The sequence below is a fragment of the Periplaneta americana genome, chromosome 6 (genome assembly GCF_040183065.1).
Source record: "Periplaneta americana isolate PAMFEO1 chromosome 6, P.americana_PAMFEO1_priV1, whole genome shotgun sequence".
Classification (NCBI taxonomy): Eukaryota; Metazoa; Arthropoda; class Insecta; order Blattodea; family Blattidae; genus Periplaneta; species Periplaneta americana.
In genome coordinates this window covers 162,773,297-162,790,236 of record NC_091122.1, presented here as the reverse complement: position 1 = coordinate 162,790,236, position 16,940 = coordinate 162,773,297, and the positions used below count along the sequence as shown (strand labels likewise).

At 35.5% G+C, this 16,940-nt stretch overlaps 1 protein-coding gene across 2 annotated transcripts in view; it reads right to left on the bottom strand.

The window, feature by feature from the left end:
- fj (four-jointed box kinase) overlaps positions 1 to 16,940 on the bottom strand; it is a 904,662-nt gene that overhangs the window by 742,751 nt on the left and 144,971 nt on the right. For both annotated transcript variants that reach the window (XM_069829476.1, XM_069829477.1), the window contains exon 2: positions 10,873 to 10,952. The gene's annotated coding sequence lies outside the window, so the exon portion shown is untranslated. The remainder of the gene's footprint in view (positions 1 to 10,872; positions 10,953 to 16,940) is intronic.

Genomic DNA, 16,940 nt, shown 5'->3' with positions numbered 1-16,940 from the left:
GTAAATTGTATAATGTCACAGAAAATAGTAACACATACTTACATTTTTAAATATATGAAAGCACTTTATACATAATCCAATAGGAAACCTTGTACATCAATGGACGTCCTGAAACAAAATAAAAATGTGTGGCATGGTACTTATTGTAAATTATATCACAGAAAAAAAGTAACACATACTTACATTTTTAAACATATGATATGAGTAAAAGCACTTTATACATAATCCAATAAGACACTTTGAACATTGTGTTCGAACAACGCTCTTACACCCCTTTTGCACACATCTCCTGCGACTTTTGAATGGGATATATTGTACCAAATGATTTATACCATCATATCGATATTCTCTACTGTTATATGTAATCGGAGAACAAGTTAGTCTCACACCCGCTTTCTTTGTGATAAACATTGCAACTGATACGAAAATCGTAATCTTGTGACATATACGTTACAACTTGTCGAAAATCGTAACCTTGTGACATATATGTTACACCTTGTCGAAAATCGTAATCTTGTGACATATACGTTACACCTTGTCGAAAATCGTAATCTTGTGACATATATGTTACACCTTGTCGAAAATCGTAATCTTGTGACATATACGTTACACCTTGTCGAAAATCGTATTCTTGTTGCGATAATGCAACACCATGTCGAAAATCGTAATCTTGTGACATATATGTTACACCTTGTCGAAAATCGTAATCTTGTTGCGATAATGCAACACCATGTCGAAAATCGTAATCTTGTGACATATATGTTACACCTTGTCGAAAATCGTAATCCTGTTGCGATAATGCAACACCATGTCGAAAATCGTAATCTTGTGACATATACGTTACACCTTGTCGAAAATCGTAATCCTGTTGCGATAATGCAACACCATGTCGAAAATCGCAATCTTGTGACATATATGTTACACCTTGTCGAAAATCGTAATCTTGTGACATATAGGTTACAACTTGTCGAAAATCGTAATCTTGTGACATATACGTTACAGCTTGTCCAAAATCATAATCTTGTGACATATACGTTACAACTTGTCGAAAATCGTAATCTTGTGACATATACGTCACAACTTGTAGAAAAACATTCTCGACATGGTGTTGCATTATTGCAACGAGATTACGATTTTCGACAAGGTGTAACATATATGTCACAAGATTACGATTTTCGACATGGTGTTGCATTATCGCAACAGGATTACGATTTTCGACAAGGTGTAACATATATGTCACAAGATTACGATTTTCGACATGGTGTTGCATTATCGCAACAAGATTACGATTTTCGACAAGGTGTAACATATATGTCACAAGATTACGATTTTCGACATGGTGTTGCATTATCGCAACAAGAATACGATTTTCGACAAGGTGTAACGTATATGTCACAAGATTACGATTTTCGACAAGGTGTAACATATATGTCACAAGATTACGATTTTCGACAAGGTGTAACGTATATGTCACAAGATTACGATTTTCGACATGGTGTAACATATATGTCACAAGATTACGATTTTCGACAAGTTGTAACGTATATGTCACAAGATTACGATTTTCGTATCAGTTGCAATGTTTATCACAAAGAAAGCGGGTGTGAGACTAACTTGTTCTCCGATTACATATAACAGTAGAGAATATCGATATGATGGTATAAATCATTTGGTACAATATATCCCATTCAAAAGTCGCAGGAGATGTGTGCAAAAGGGGTGTAAGAGCGTTGTTCGAACACAATGTTCAAAGTGTCTTATTGGATTATGTATAAAGTGCTTTTACTCATATCATATGTTTAAAAATGTAAGTATGTGTTACTTTTTTTCTGTGATATAATTTACAATAAGTACCATGCCACACATTTTTATTTTGTTTCAGGACGTCCATTGATGTACAAGGTTTCCTATTGGATTATGTATAAAGTGCTTTCATATATTTAAAAATGTAAGTATGTGTTACTATTTTCTGTGACATTATACAATTTACAATATGTATGATGCTACACCGTTTTTTTTTTTCAGAACGTCTATTATGATGTACATGGTTTCCGAGAAGCTTGGACAAACAACTGCATTTTAAATGAACTCGCCGTCTCCATGGCAATTTGCAGCAAGGATGCTGAAAACACCCCGTCACTTGGCGCCATCTTATTGGTTGTGTTTATACAAAGGGTATGGAAAAATTATTTATCATCAGTTATGTGTATAATTTGGAAGAAATTTCTTCAATTTTGGTGAAAACATTATCAAAATTGGGATTCACTAACTGAAAATATATTTCAATACTCAATGCATTGTATTTCTTTTTATGAATAAATATATACGCATAATTTTATGTTGTTACTATTTTCTTTTACCAAGCACATCCCCATCCCCAATGATTAGGTTCAGTTTAATCATTGACATTCTCTCAATCATCCTCAGGTTTTATCATACAAACATGTAATGAATCCACCGCTTCCCAAATCAATAAGCTACCACTGGAATTATGTTATATTCTTGTAACATATATGTTTAGAATAATCTCAACTTATACACCAATTCTTAAGGATTATTAATATTTGAAAACCTATATACCAATTCTCAATATTGGAAAAGTATTACTAATATCTGAAAGGAAAGTGTTATAGTTTAATTCTCTAAACGAACCCAACCCTTTGGTTATATGAGATGGAAATGGATGGTTAAGACATAAAAGAAATTACAGTGCAAAACTATTTCCGAAAAGATTCTTCATAATCAAGCTTAGCATTCACCACGCTTCATCATGGTCACTTTTTTTTTTACACTCAGAGCATTTAAATTGTGCGATTTCTTCTTCTTCAGCTCAAACCGAGACTGGGGATGCAGTATCATCTAAATTAAAATTAAAAATGAATATTGTGATACATTATTAACGCTATGGCTGCTATTACACTACCAAATTTTTTTTTGACAAAGATCTTTTATAAAATATGTGATAGTGTAATAGTTGTATAAATTCGAGCGTATTATTCATCATCTTGCCCCCCCTCCCACTGCTGTCTAAACTTGTTCAATATCAATTATTCCAAACTGCAATACTTCTTTCATTACACTTCTAAATAATTCACCTCATCATCCAGCCATATTACCTCCAAGGTCATTATCAAAAACATGTTTTTTATCATTACTCAGCAATTTCATCGTCGGATATAAAATTAGCAACCTTGCATAATATTTGCACACATAGCAGAAAGCTATTATTTACTTGTAATCAATACAATATTTGTGTAACATAAAACGCTGTGAGAACAATCGCCGGATGTCAATTAACAGCTTGCATATTATTTGCATCATGCAATATTTGTGTAATATAACACGTTGCAGATGTTTCAAAAACATATTTTTATCATTACTCAGCAATTGCATCGTCGTCGGAAGTGATTAAGCAAGCTTGTATAATATTTGCACACTTCAACATATACATCTACATTGATTTATCTGCTACAATTACTGTATTATGAAATAATAATGTCACATTCTGAATGTTGGTAATAATGTATTAAATACGCTAAACAAACCACTCAAAATGTATTACATTGGAATAATATGAGAAGAATGTATGTGTTTAATTTACAAGTGTGCTAGATTAATTTTTTTATCAATTGGCTTAAAGTACAACCATTTACGCCATCAATAATTCCCCCTTTCTAATTTCAATTAACATTTGCGAATTTCCCTTACCCATTACTATTTATCAATTAAATTACTATTACATTAGAATTTTATCAAATTTCCTCCCCCCCCCCATTTCCAACTTCATTACAAATTTATAACATCACACTTTAAGTTATGACGTATGTATTTCAAATTAAAAACAGCCCTCACCCATTTCCAACTTCAATTACAAATTTATTACGTCAAGGTTAAAGTGTGACGTCATCCAATAAATGTTACTTCAAAATGTATTAAATTGGAGCAATAATAATAATAATAATAATAATAATAATAATAATAATAATAATAATAATAATAAGGCGGCCATTATTCAGCACTTGCGTCTTCACCGGATGTGAATTAACAGCTTGCATATTATTTGCATCATGCAATATTTGTGTAATATGACACGTTGTAGGTGCTTAAAGAACATGCTTTTATCATTACTCAGCAATTGCATCGTCGCCGGAAGTGATTCAGCAAGCTTGCATAATATTTACACACTTCAACATATACATCTACATTGATTTATCTGCTACAATTACTGTATTATGAAATAATAATGTCACATTCTGAATGTTGGTAATAATGTATTAAATACGCTAAACAAACCACTCAAAATGTATTACATTGGAATAATATGAGAAGAATGTATGTGTTTAATTTACAAGTGTGCTAGATTAATTTTTTTGTCAATTGGCTTAAAGTACAACCATTTACGCCATCAATAATTCCCCCATTCTAATTTCCATTTCCCATTACTATTTATCAATTCAATTACCAGTACATTAGAATCTTAATATTTTTTATCAATTACTCAACAATTGGCTTAAAGTACAACCAGTTTCAGGACATCCATTGGATAGCTGGCCATTATTCAGCACTTGCGTCTTCACCGGATGTGAATTAACAGCTTGCATATTATTTGCATCATGCAATATTTGTGTAATATGACACGTTGACTTTCAAATATACAAACATGTATGAACTTGTCTACCCCCCCCCCCACTATACAAACTTGTATGAACATGTACATTTCAAATTATTACATTTCCAACTTCAATTAAAAATTTATGACGCCACACTTTAAGTTATGCCGTTCGTATTTCAAATTTCCCCCCCTCCCCCATTTCCAACTTCAATTACAAATTTATAACGTCACTTCAGCCACATCCTGTTTAATTTACAAGTGTGCTAGATTAATTTTTTATCCATTTATGTCCCACATTCCAACACCCATTCCCCAAGCAATTAAATTACCATTACATTAGAAGAATGTATGTGTTTAAGTGTGATAGATTAATTCTTCGCCGGATGTATAATATTTGCACACATAGCAGTTTTCAAACATGTATGAACTAGAACAATTGCCGGATATGACTCAGCACACATAGCGACATTGATGAGATAAACATGTATGAACTTGTCATGCTATTACATACCTGCACGTCACACTTTAACCTTGAACTCTTAGATTGCCATTTATGACGTTACGCCCCTTTCTTACGTCATAATTTCCACATTGAGGGGATAAACATCATACCTGTATGACGTCACACTTTAACCTTGACGTAATTTAAGTTACGCCCCTTTCCTACGTCATAATTCCCACATTGAGGAGATAAACTTGTCATGCCATTACATACTCGCACGTCACACTTTAACCTTGACGTAATTTAAGTTACGCCCCTTTCCTACGTCATAATTTCCACATTGAGGAGATAAACATGTCATGCCATTACATGCATTACGTCATACTTTAACCTTGAACTCTTAGATTGCCATTTATTACGTTACGCCACTTTCCTACGTCATAATTTAAGCCCCCCCCACCCCCTTCGTGACGTCATACTTTAAGCCCCGCCCATGACGCAATAATTTGGCCACGCCCACTATGACGTAATACTTTGGCCACGCCCACAATGACGTCACGTGGGAGCCTGTGGGAGCCTGTCTGACAGGCTTTCTAACCACCATTTCTTATCTACTTATTGTATTGATTAAAGCTGGTTGAGTGGAAGAGAAGGCCTTATGGCCTTAACTCTGCCAGCGAAAATAAATATTATTATTATTATTATTATTATTATTACTATTATTATTATCACTATTATTACTATTATTATCATTATTATTATTACTATTATTATTATTATTATTATTATTATTATTATTATTATTATTATCTTAATTAAAATTGAGACGCTCGGTGCAATAACAACTTAAGCTGAAACCCATGTTTTGAGAAAAACAATGTCAAAGATTCATAACAAAGTAGACATTTTGTTAGTACATACTGTATAGTCGTATCATTTGTTTTGTATAATATTTAATCTGTGGAAATAAGTCAAATCAAATATCAGCTACGTCTCGGCCTCCCCTAAGATCTTTTTCCCTCCGGCCTCCCAACTAACACTCTATATGCATTTCTGAATTCGCCTATATATGCTATATGCCTTTCCATCTCAAACTTCTGGATTTTATGTTCCTAATCATGTCAGGTGAAGAACGGAATGCATGCAGTTCTGCGTTGTGTAACTTTCTCCATTGTCCTGTAACTTCATCCCTCTTAACCCCAAATATTTTTCTAAGAATATTATCCTCAAACACCCTTAACCTCTATTCCTTTCTCAAAGTGAGAGTCCAAGTTTCAAAACCATACAGAACAACCGGTAATATAACTGTTTTATAAATTCTAACTTTCAGATTTTATTGAGAGTAGACTGGATGATAAAGTTTCTCAACCGAATAATAGCAGGCATTTCCCATATTTATTCTACGTTTAATTTCCTACAGAGTATCATTTATATTTTCTACTGCTGCTGCTAGATATTTGAATTTTTCAACCTCTGCAAAGAATAAATTCCCGATTTTTTTATTTCTATACAATGTTCTGATCAGGAGACATAATCATATACTTTTTCTTCTCAGGATTTACTTCCAAACCTATTTCTTTACTTGCTTCAAGTAAAATTTCTGTGTTTTCCCTAACAGTTTGTGGATTTTCTCCTAACATATTCACGTCATCCGCACAGACAAGCAGCTGATGTACATGTCTCGCAAGCAGGAATTACCGACAACAGGAATGCGAACGAAACAATTCGATAAGATTAATTGATTAACTAGCGGACTTACTCGTGTTAATTATGTAAGATTTGTGCGGCTTACAGCTGTTTCAGTGCTTCACGCACCATCCTCAGAGCTTACTAGATCTCGGCGTCATCTCGAACTTCTCTGCCTGTTATGTGGGTGTGTTTGATTGTTGAAAGGTGTTGAAGAGTGGAGTCAAATAGTGTGTGTGTACTGAAATTGATCTGTGTGTTGAGAATTTGATCGGGGTGTGTTTTAGTGTGTTTGTATACTTCGTATTGTTCTAGTGTGTTGAGTTTTTGGTTCTTGGGTTGTATGTGTAGGATTTCCATGTCTGTATTTATGTTATTGTATGTGTGGTTAGCATTGGTTATGTGATCGGCGTATGTTGATGTATTGTGTCCTCTGGTTATTGCTTTAATGTGTTCTTTTTAGCGTGTTTGGAATGATCTGCCTGTCTGTCCTATGTAGAACTGTTATTATATTATTCGTAATTACATCATGCTGATTTATATGCACTGTAGTATTTCACTTCACCTTACCTAAATACCTCGAATTACAGCACACTAAGCTTGGTAAATAATACATCACAATTCATCATTACTGCATTAACAGATACACATAACATTACACTCACAATGCATTATCTCAATCGGGCACAATATTTAACATCACAATATTAATCTGAATACTTCTAAAGCCAATACATCATATGAGGGTTAAAGTAAACATTCTGTAAAATACAGCGCAAAGTAGCAATTAATATTCAAGTTATTTAAATTATTAGTAGTCAGTGGATAGCACGAAGGACATATTAATTGCTACTTTGCGCTGTATTTTACAGAACTTTTACTTTAAGCGTCATTACCCAATTTTGACTTACACCACTTTTGCTCTGAACGGCTCATATAAATCGAAATGCAGCCATATTATCTCATTCACATTATTTTAGCTGCCTCACACTTCATTACAGAATATTAAACTGAAAGACCTCACATTATGTTACATCGAAATAGAAGGAACTTAATTCATTACAAGTTATTATCTTATAACATTTCATTAAATTAATTCTTTACATGACACATAGTCATCATCATTACCCTAACGACATGCGTTTAATTCGCTTCGAAATTTTTCTCTTGCTACGCTCTTCATTTCCACAGGCGATGTCCCCATCTGTTTATCTTCTTGGAAGAGACAGTCCTTCCATCGGTCCGCACCTCTCGCTCCCTCGGCGTGCCTATAGTCTGCATTTCACGAGAAGATCCGAGCAAGGAATGCGAGTTTTTCCCCCACTCTTATAATCTATCCCCGACACGGAACCGGCCAGCCATTGACTAAGCCTTATTTGTACCAGCCGACCAATGACACCACTCCCATCCACCTGCTCCTTCAATAACGCAGAGTTACTGGTCTACTCTCTCCTCTTACCCCGCAAGGACCAAGCACCCCTCGCAGGGATCCTCTAGTGAAATTTGGACAGTACATACACACGTCAAAACAGACAGTAACACCACCACTGTTTTTCGGTAATCGTTCCTTGCGCGAGCTATAACCCGTTCAATTCAGAACATAACCTCAAAATGTCATCTGGTTAGGACTTTACTAGAAGATATGCAACGGTAAAGATAAGTTGCACGTTGGGCGATATTTTACCGACACATGGCTTCTAGTCAAATGTTGTAAAATGAAACTGTTGGTAAAGTCCATGTAAAACTAATCGTAAACTTATCGGGCCTAACTGCCCATCGTAAAATTGGTCCTAGATCAGTGAATATTTCTGAAAATTCAAATCCTCCAACAACAATAAAATCTGACAGCAGTTATCTTCAGTGTACAGCTGGTAACACAGAAACGACCTCGCCTTCGGTGCCAGACAAATATTTCCAGCGACTATCTTTTAAAGAAGGATATTAATCGCGGAGTTTTCTTGACGCCACGTCTCCGGTGATTAACTGCCATTTATTTTACAATTCCAGGCGTCTAATCCCGGCAAGTGATATATCTAGACCAGTAGCACTCTCGTTAGCGCACCTTACGTCATTTCCGTAACAAAAAGCAGCACTTGGCAAGTACTTAGTGGGTGATATAGTAACTCCACGTAATCCGCCCAACCTAAACTTACAGACTTATTCATTCTCGGCTGACATATATAAATCCTGTCCATTGTTTAAAAGAGGCACACACTCTGCATATGGAGACAGTGGATTAAGAGAGATTGATTGCGGTGGTCTGGTCAGTTACAGTAGCTAACTGGCACCCAGAAGGTCGTAGGTTACGGTCCGCGAGATATATCTTTCCGATAACTGATTAATTCTTGACTTACATAAGATGACGGCGCCTGTACTAATATTGCCGTCAGAATCATTTCATGTCTGCGATTTCCTTTACCTCCTTCACGAGATTGAAAACTCATTGCTTCCTGTCTCATAAATTCTCTCGCTTGTCAGTTAATCTGACTTTTAATAAGTATTTAGCCTGCTTGCTTTGTAATTAAAGGAGCGATAAGAAGAACAGGAAAGCTGCAAAGTAAATTTATTTCGTATTTATCACGGAAATTCACTTATCCATCGTTCCTGACATTTAAGAATTAGCGACCTTCGATACGATGCGTCTTTAACCAAAATACTGACTACCTACGTGAGGTTCTGCCTACAAGTGCCTGTCCGACTGGTCATATGACCGAATATCTGTGAGTTCGACAATGTGACCTTTTTGCCGACCAAATAGAATACTGTAAACAGTGTAAACGAAGGTTTGTCTCTATCACTACATGACCGAATTCATTTGTGACTAAATTACTGAATGCCTGTCTGCCTGTGTGACCGATTGTATGCTTATCTGACTGTAAGATTGTCAGTCGTCTGATTACATAATCTAGTGTCTGTCAGCTTAATTATGTGACGGAGCGCCTGGCTGCTTCACTATATGACCGATTGTCCTTCTGCCTGATTACATGACTGAATGTCTGCCTGACTGACTGCATGACGGAATGCCCGTCTATCTGACCATAAGACAGATTGCCCGTTTATCTGACCATATGAAGGAATGCCCGTCTATCTGACCACAGGACGAAATGCCCATCTATCTGACCACATGACGGAATGCCCGTCTATCTGACCATACGACGAAATGCCCGTCTATTTTGTCGTATGACGGAATGCCTCTCTATCTCACCATGTGACGGAATGCCCATCTATCTGACCACGGGAGGAAATGCCCATCTATCATTATGACCATATGATGAAATGTCCGTCTATTTTACCATATGACGGAATGCCCCTCTATCTCACAATGTGACGGAATGCCCGTCTATCTGACCACATGACGGAATGTCCGTCTATCTGACCGTATAAGGGAATCCCCGTGTATCTATATGACCATATGACGGAATATCCGTCTATCTGACCATAAGACAGATTGCCCGTTTATCTGTCCATATGCAGGAATGCCCGTCTATTTCACCGTATGACGGAATGCCTGTCTATCTGACCACATGACGAAATGTCCGTCTATCTGATCATATAATGGAATGCCTGTCTATCTGACCATATGACGGAATGCCCATCTATCTGACCATAAGACAGATTTCCCGTTTACTGAACATATAAAGGAATGCCCGTCTATTTGATCACAGGACGAAATGCCGATTTATCTGAACACATGAACGAAATCGCCGTCTATCTGGCCATATGAAGAAATGCCTGTCTATTTTACCATATAACGTAATGCCCGTCTATCTGATCATAAAATGGAATGGTCGTCTATCTGACCATGACGGAATGCCCATCTATCTGACCATAAGACAGATTGCCCATTTATCTGAACATATGAAGGAATTCCCGTCTATCTGACCACAGGACGAAATGCCCGCCTATCTGGAAATATGAAGAAATACCGGTCTATTTTACCGTATAACTTAATGCCCGTCTATCTGACCACATGACGAAATGCCCGTCTATCTGACATATGTTGAAACGCCCTTATATCTGACTATATGACGAAATGTCCGTTTCTCTAACCATATGAAGAAATGCCCGTCTCTCTGATCATTCAAAAGTGATTTTACGAGAGGCTAAGAGAAATTCAGTAATGTGTACTCACCCAGTTGACTCTGCTTCGCTCTGCGATGTTCGGGCAGGATATGAGAAGCGTAATGGCTACCATCCACCAACGAACAGACGCTGCAATAAGAAAAAAAAAATTGATTTGTGTGTTGAAGAACACGGGGAAAGGAATGTGTGTATATACGAGTGATTTTCAAAACATTCTCGACCTCTATCTTATGTGCAATTTTTACTTTAAAATCGATATTTAGAATTCTGCGTTTCGTCATTTTTAATATAAGTTAGGCGTACACCAATCAGACTATATATAGCTTCGCTTATTGCGGAGAGCAAGTTGCGAGTCAACAGTTAACGCTGCATTGAAGGAGTCTGGGCTGAAGTACAAATCGTAAAGTAACCATCATATTTTGTGTTCAATCTTCGTACAAGCAACTATACTGGAATCCTATGAATTTCCACGCTTTGTAATAGACTGTGCAACACACCGCAGTTCGTACTACATTTTAATATTTTATTGAATTTAAATACTATTATAGTCACAATCGTGCCATGGTATGAAAGAAAAATTTCACAACCTCGAGCGGGAATCGAACCTGCGACTTCCTGTATTTAAATTCATTAATATGTCACATCAAGACGTGTATACGTCACCAAACATCGTAATGATGAAGATTACATTAATATTTTACTTACATAACAGCTTATGCATGCATAATATTTTATCAATGTGTTTAAATTTTATATTTGTATTGACTCACAACAGATGCTTGCACTTTGTTTAATTTTATTAATAGTTCACACTGCGCTGGACCACACACATGTACATTATATTTAAACAGATGTACTTAAGTATTCATTGGCACATTTCTGAAAATAACTCAGTTAAGTCGAAAACGTTAAATATTCATTAAACAAAATGTGTACAAATAACTTCTAGTTAACTGTGGTGTTCGGGTAAAGGGGTATAAGTCATTTTTTTGTCCAGGTGGAATTTCGTTCCTCAGATGAAGACACAAGTTAAATTATACAAGTGGGTATGCAAAAATCAAAGAATACAAGCAGTTGATGTGTTTTATTTGTGTAGAAAATTATTTGTAATAAGGGTTCCAAGTTTAATTTTCATTTATCTCCGAACTCATTTTTATGACTTATCTCCCTTTACCAAAACACCACAGAATTGTTCCAACAGATAAGGATAGATGGATCTTGTGTTTAACTTAATACACTTTTGCTCTTTTTCGCTTCCTTTTCGAGATAAAAATTGTTTTATATTAAATATTTCATAGCGTGTTTTAGGAAAGCCGTTGATTCAATATTCACAATATGCTCAGGCAATTTAAGAGAGCAGTCTATTACGATCATATATGATTTAAAGAATTTTACTTTCGTTCTATAAGTATGCAGAAATTTGATCCGAACAAATGTAACATTGTAAACTTCATTTTTGCACGATCGTGTTTTTTATTGTATTTACAGTTATTGTTGTTAGGACTGTAAAGTTAGAATTCCCACAAAGAAACTTGTTGCCCTAGGGAAATCATTCTTCATATCATAAAACTATATTGAAAAAGACCCATTACAGTGCACTTATTGGTACTTAGTTACTATAAAGTGCAGCTCTACGAAGACTTTGGAATATTATTGTTCTAAATTTTCAATGCAAAATATACTGTTTATTATATTTGTAATTATAAAAATATGATCGTGCAAAAAATGTTGTACAATACACGTTTGTGAAGTTCATTACAAAATCTTGGAACTTTTCCTCGATTTTGTAAAAAGCACTTCCCAATCTTGTATCGCTATATTATTGCAGATCGAAAAGTTACATTTGTTGGGATCAAATTTCTGCACGTTTAGAGAAGAGAACTAAATTTATTTCAATCATTCATTACTATTATCCACTGCTCTCTTAAACTGACTGAACATATTGGGAATTAAATCAATGGATTTCCCAAAAACCCGCTATGAAATGTTTCATAAATGAGTAAAACAATTTTTATCTCGAAAAGGAAGAAAAAACAAGCAAAATTATATTAAAGGTTTTGTTTTAAATATTTCAAAGAATAACCTCCTGAAACTAATGACATTACTTACGGTTCACCATATATATATACAGGGTGTTTAAAAAATACGAGGCATAATTTCAGGTATGTATTTACCACAGGTAGACAATCAAAATAGTTCATTACAACATGTGTCCGGAAATGCTTTATTTCCGAGTTATGGCCTTCACAACATTGAAATTCACCGGAACGTGTTTCTTTCCGCAGGTCGTTGCCGTCAAAGGACACATTAAGAGGGCACTCTGACAGTTCATTCCGAGGCGAAGGTTACATTCAGTGTTGTGTAGGCGTTAGACTGTACGACATGTATTCAAATCAAGAGCTGGCAGAGATACACTTCATGTACGGCAATGCTGCGCTGGCTCGTCGTTTGTACCAGGAGAGGTACCCACAGCGACAATGTCCAGATCGGAAGACATTTGTACGTCTCCATTACCGTCTGTGCGAGTATGGAAAATTTAACTCTCCTGGTTTGGGAAGGGGACGACCAAGATCTACAACTCCAGAAGTACAGGAGGAGATTCTGGAGGCTGTGAACATGACTCCTTCTATCAGCACACGAAGGGTAGCGTTGCAAGTCAATGTTCCTCATACGACTGTCTGGAGACTGTTGAAAGAGTATCAATTGTATCCTTATCATATCTGAGGACATACGCAATACTCCTGGAGTTTGGGATCGTGTTCGCAGGTCAATGAGACATCGATGTGACGTCTGTATTCAAGCAGGAGGTGGACGTTTTGAACATGTTCTGTAATGACAACGACCTGCGGAAAGAAAAACGTTCCGTTGAATTTCAATATTGTGGAGGCCATAACTCGGAAATGAAGCATTTCCGGACACATGTTGTAATGAACTATTTTGATTGTCTACATGTGGGAAATACATACCTGAAATTATGCCCCGTATTTTTTAAACACCCTGTATATATATATATATATATATATATATATATATATATATATATATATATATACATATATTGAACTGGTAATGGAAATTACGGGAAAACGCTGAACGGATTTTAATGAATGACCCGTCATTTTGAAGCTTGGCATCCACGGATTTTCAGAAAAAATAGTAACTTTCAGTGAAGCGATAGTTTTCCTACATAATTTTCCTATTTTCCAAAATCCAACTTTCGTCAGTTTTGAGAACTGAGTTTCAGAATAAAACAAAACACACACTACAATAAACAATAGGCTATTACACGAAGGCATGACCTCAGAATTGCTGACATATTTAGAATTCAAATTCAATTGGTTATTAAAAATTTCAAGACTCACTAAAAATAATTTACAAGTCTGATTTTGAGGTGTGTAATTTTCTGAGTACAGCTGTGTATTGGATATTAAAATCTACAAAACTTGAGGTGGTTTGATGACATTATTACCATTAGAAATGAAATATTAACTTATTATAGTTAATGCCATGATGTGACTACTTTTTATTAATTATATTAATGCTATATTAAAGATATGAAAGTCAAACGTTTTGGGGTTATATAAGTAGATGTAGAGAATATCTTAAATTAGATCTTCATATTTTCTATAATTTACTGGGTGGTGGCTATTATATATAACTACAAAACTTACGTAAGATAATATTGTTATTAAAAATAAAATATTTTTAAAGTTATTAATCAAGTGGGGTTGGGTCTTTTTCATATACTTAAGTGTAATGTAGATATTTATGTGCGTCATTCTCTTCAGTATTGGCTCGAGAAATCGCAAAAATTATAGTTCCTAAGGAAAGACCAAAAGGTATTACTTACTGATAAAATAAGAGGCCTACATCATCTCTTAGTAGGATAAAATGATTTTACCCTCTACATTTCAAGCTCTACGTGCAGCAGCTATACCAAGATGCTATGTCTATTGTTCGAAAGCACAGCAAACCTGACTTATAACTTTCACCTACAATCCACAATGACCTGAAATAGTTATTGCTTTTCTCCCACATGAAAAACCTACTGATCGTCCTGACATTGTTACTTGCGTTTTCGCGTTGAAACTCAAAAACTGAAGTTGGATAGGTTCAAGAAAAAGTATTTGGCATAAAGAAAATTATTCAGAAGGAGTATGTTTCATTATTATGGAAGTAAATAACTTCCAAAATGTCTGGTATTCTTCATTGAAAATAAATCTGGAAAATGTTTATTTGAACGTCTAATGAACTTAGTATGCAGCATTTGCTGCACAAGCCACTGGTTATTATACAATTAGGCTATCACACAGGATTAATAATCTACAACAGTGTATTAGGTTATCAACCTACTTAAGTGGAGATCAAGATCGCTCGAAGAAACAACGATGCCTCGGATAAAGGATGACGGAAGACTTCTTCTTCTTCTTCTTCTTCTTCTTCTTCTTCTTCTTCTTCTTCAGTCCCTTCTGTTGCTAAGCGTCGAGTTCGCCTCTCTCCGTCCATTTCATCCATTTTTCCCGGTCTCTACACATTCTCTTCATCTCTACCATTGTTTTTCCTTTCTGTTGGCCTATTCATTCTATTGTATCCTCCCATTTAATCCTTGGTCTTCCTCTTCTCTTTCTTCCTTCCACTCTCATTTCCATCACCTGTTTAACCTTCCTTTCTTCTCCCATACGATATACATGCCCAAGCCATTTCAATTTCCTTTCATTAATCACCTCTGTTAATGCTTTTCTCAGTTTAACTTCTTCTCTTATCCTGTCATTCCTTATCCTATCTCTCCTGGTCTTTCCTACAGTTCTTCTAAGATATTTCCACTGCTGTTAATTTACTTCGATGTTTATCTAAGAGTGGTAAGCTTTCGGTACTATATTGTATTATAGGTTTAATTATTGAATTATATATCTGTATTTTTTTCTTAGTGGTTATTTCTTTTTTCCCAACTATTGTATTACTTATTTGATAGTATGCTGATGTTGCTTTCTTTACCCTGTTCAGTACTTCTTGATCTACTCTTCCATCACTAGTTATTATTGTTCCTAAATATTTAAAACTTTCCACTCTCTCCAGGTTTTGTCCTTCACATTCAATGTTACATTCTGTTGCCTGTCTATCTTCCTTAGAGATCCACATTACTTTACTCTTGTTGACATTAATCCGCATCCCTTTTCTCATTAACTCTTCGTTCCATTCCATCAGCATGTGTTGTAGATGACGGAAGACCGACTCCCGAAAATCGCAATGAAAGGAAAGTTGGACACCCCAAGACCTTTGGGACGACCCCCTAAACCAGGGAGCGTCAAGTGACTACACTCTCGGGCGTACGTACAAACCCTCAAGCCCTGACGTACGGCTGCGGGCAAGGGTAGCTGCTTCCACAGTGGCGGAGCTAAGAACTTGTACTGTATGTGAAGCAAATTTGTGATAAGAATATAAATTAATTTCAGCTTTTAATTGAAGTACACTTTCACTGTTAATTGCACTATACTCAAAACACTACTCTACATAATTTGGTACGGTTAACTATATACGAAATAAATTTTTGCATGTTTGCACAATAATGAAACAAAACAAAATATACATTTTATACAGATGAACATACTACGAAATAAAACTGTTCACTGTTTGTCTTCGTCTCATTGCTATACAATTCAATTAACAAAATAAAACAATAGTACAAACGTTATTATTCAAATACAATTCTGTGATAATAGTACTTTTTCTTAGCTATATATCAGAGATCCGCGGCGATTTTTGCAGTTTTTTGTTAGTAAGCAGCTTTCCAATTCGCGGAGCTTTTGTTTTAGTACCAGCCAATCGCAGACATGCTTTCAGTGTTCATCAATTAGTTGGCTTATGTGACGTGACTTTGTAAACTTCATTAAAGGAAACAGTATTTAGCATACGTAGGTTGTCCCGAAATGCACAACGTTCTTGCAGCAAGATTTTGCAGTTTAGGAAACCTTTCTCGTGGAAAACAAGTATAGAAATGGTTAATACTTTTTCTGTTTTGATACTTATCCTTTAGCTCAATATCGCTTTGTAAATCAAGTATTTCTAATTGTGGTTCAGCAGGAATATCCAGGACACTCACTGAAAAAGGTGTTGCAA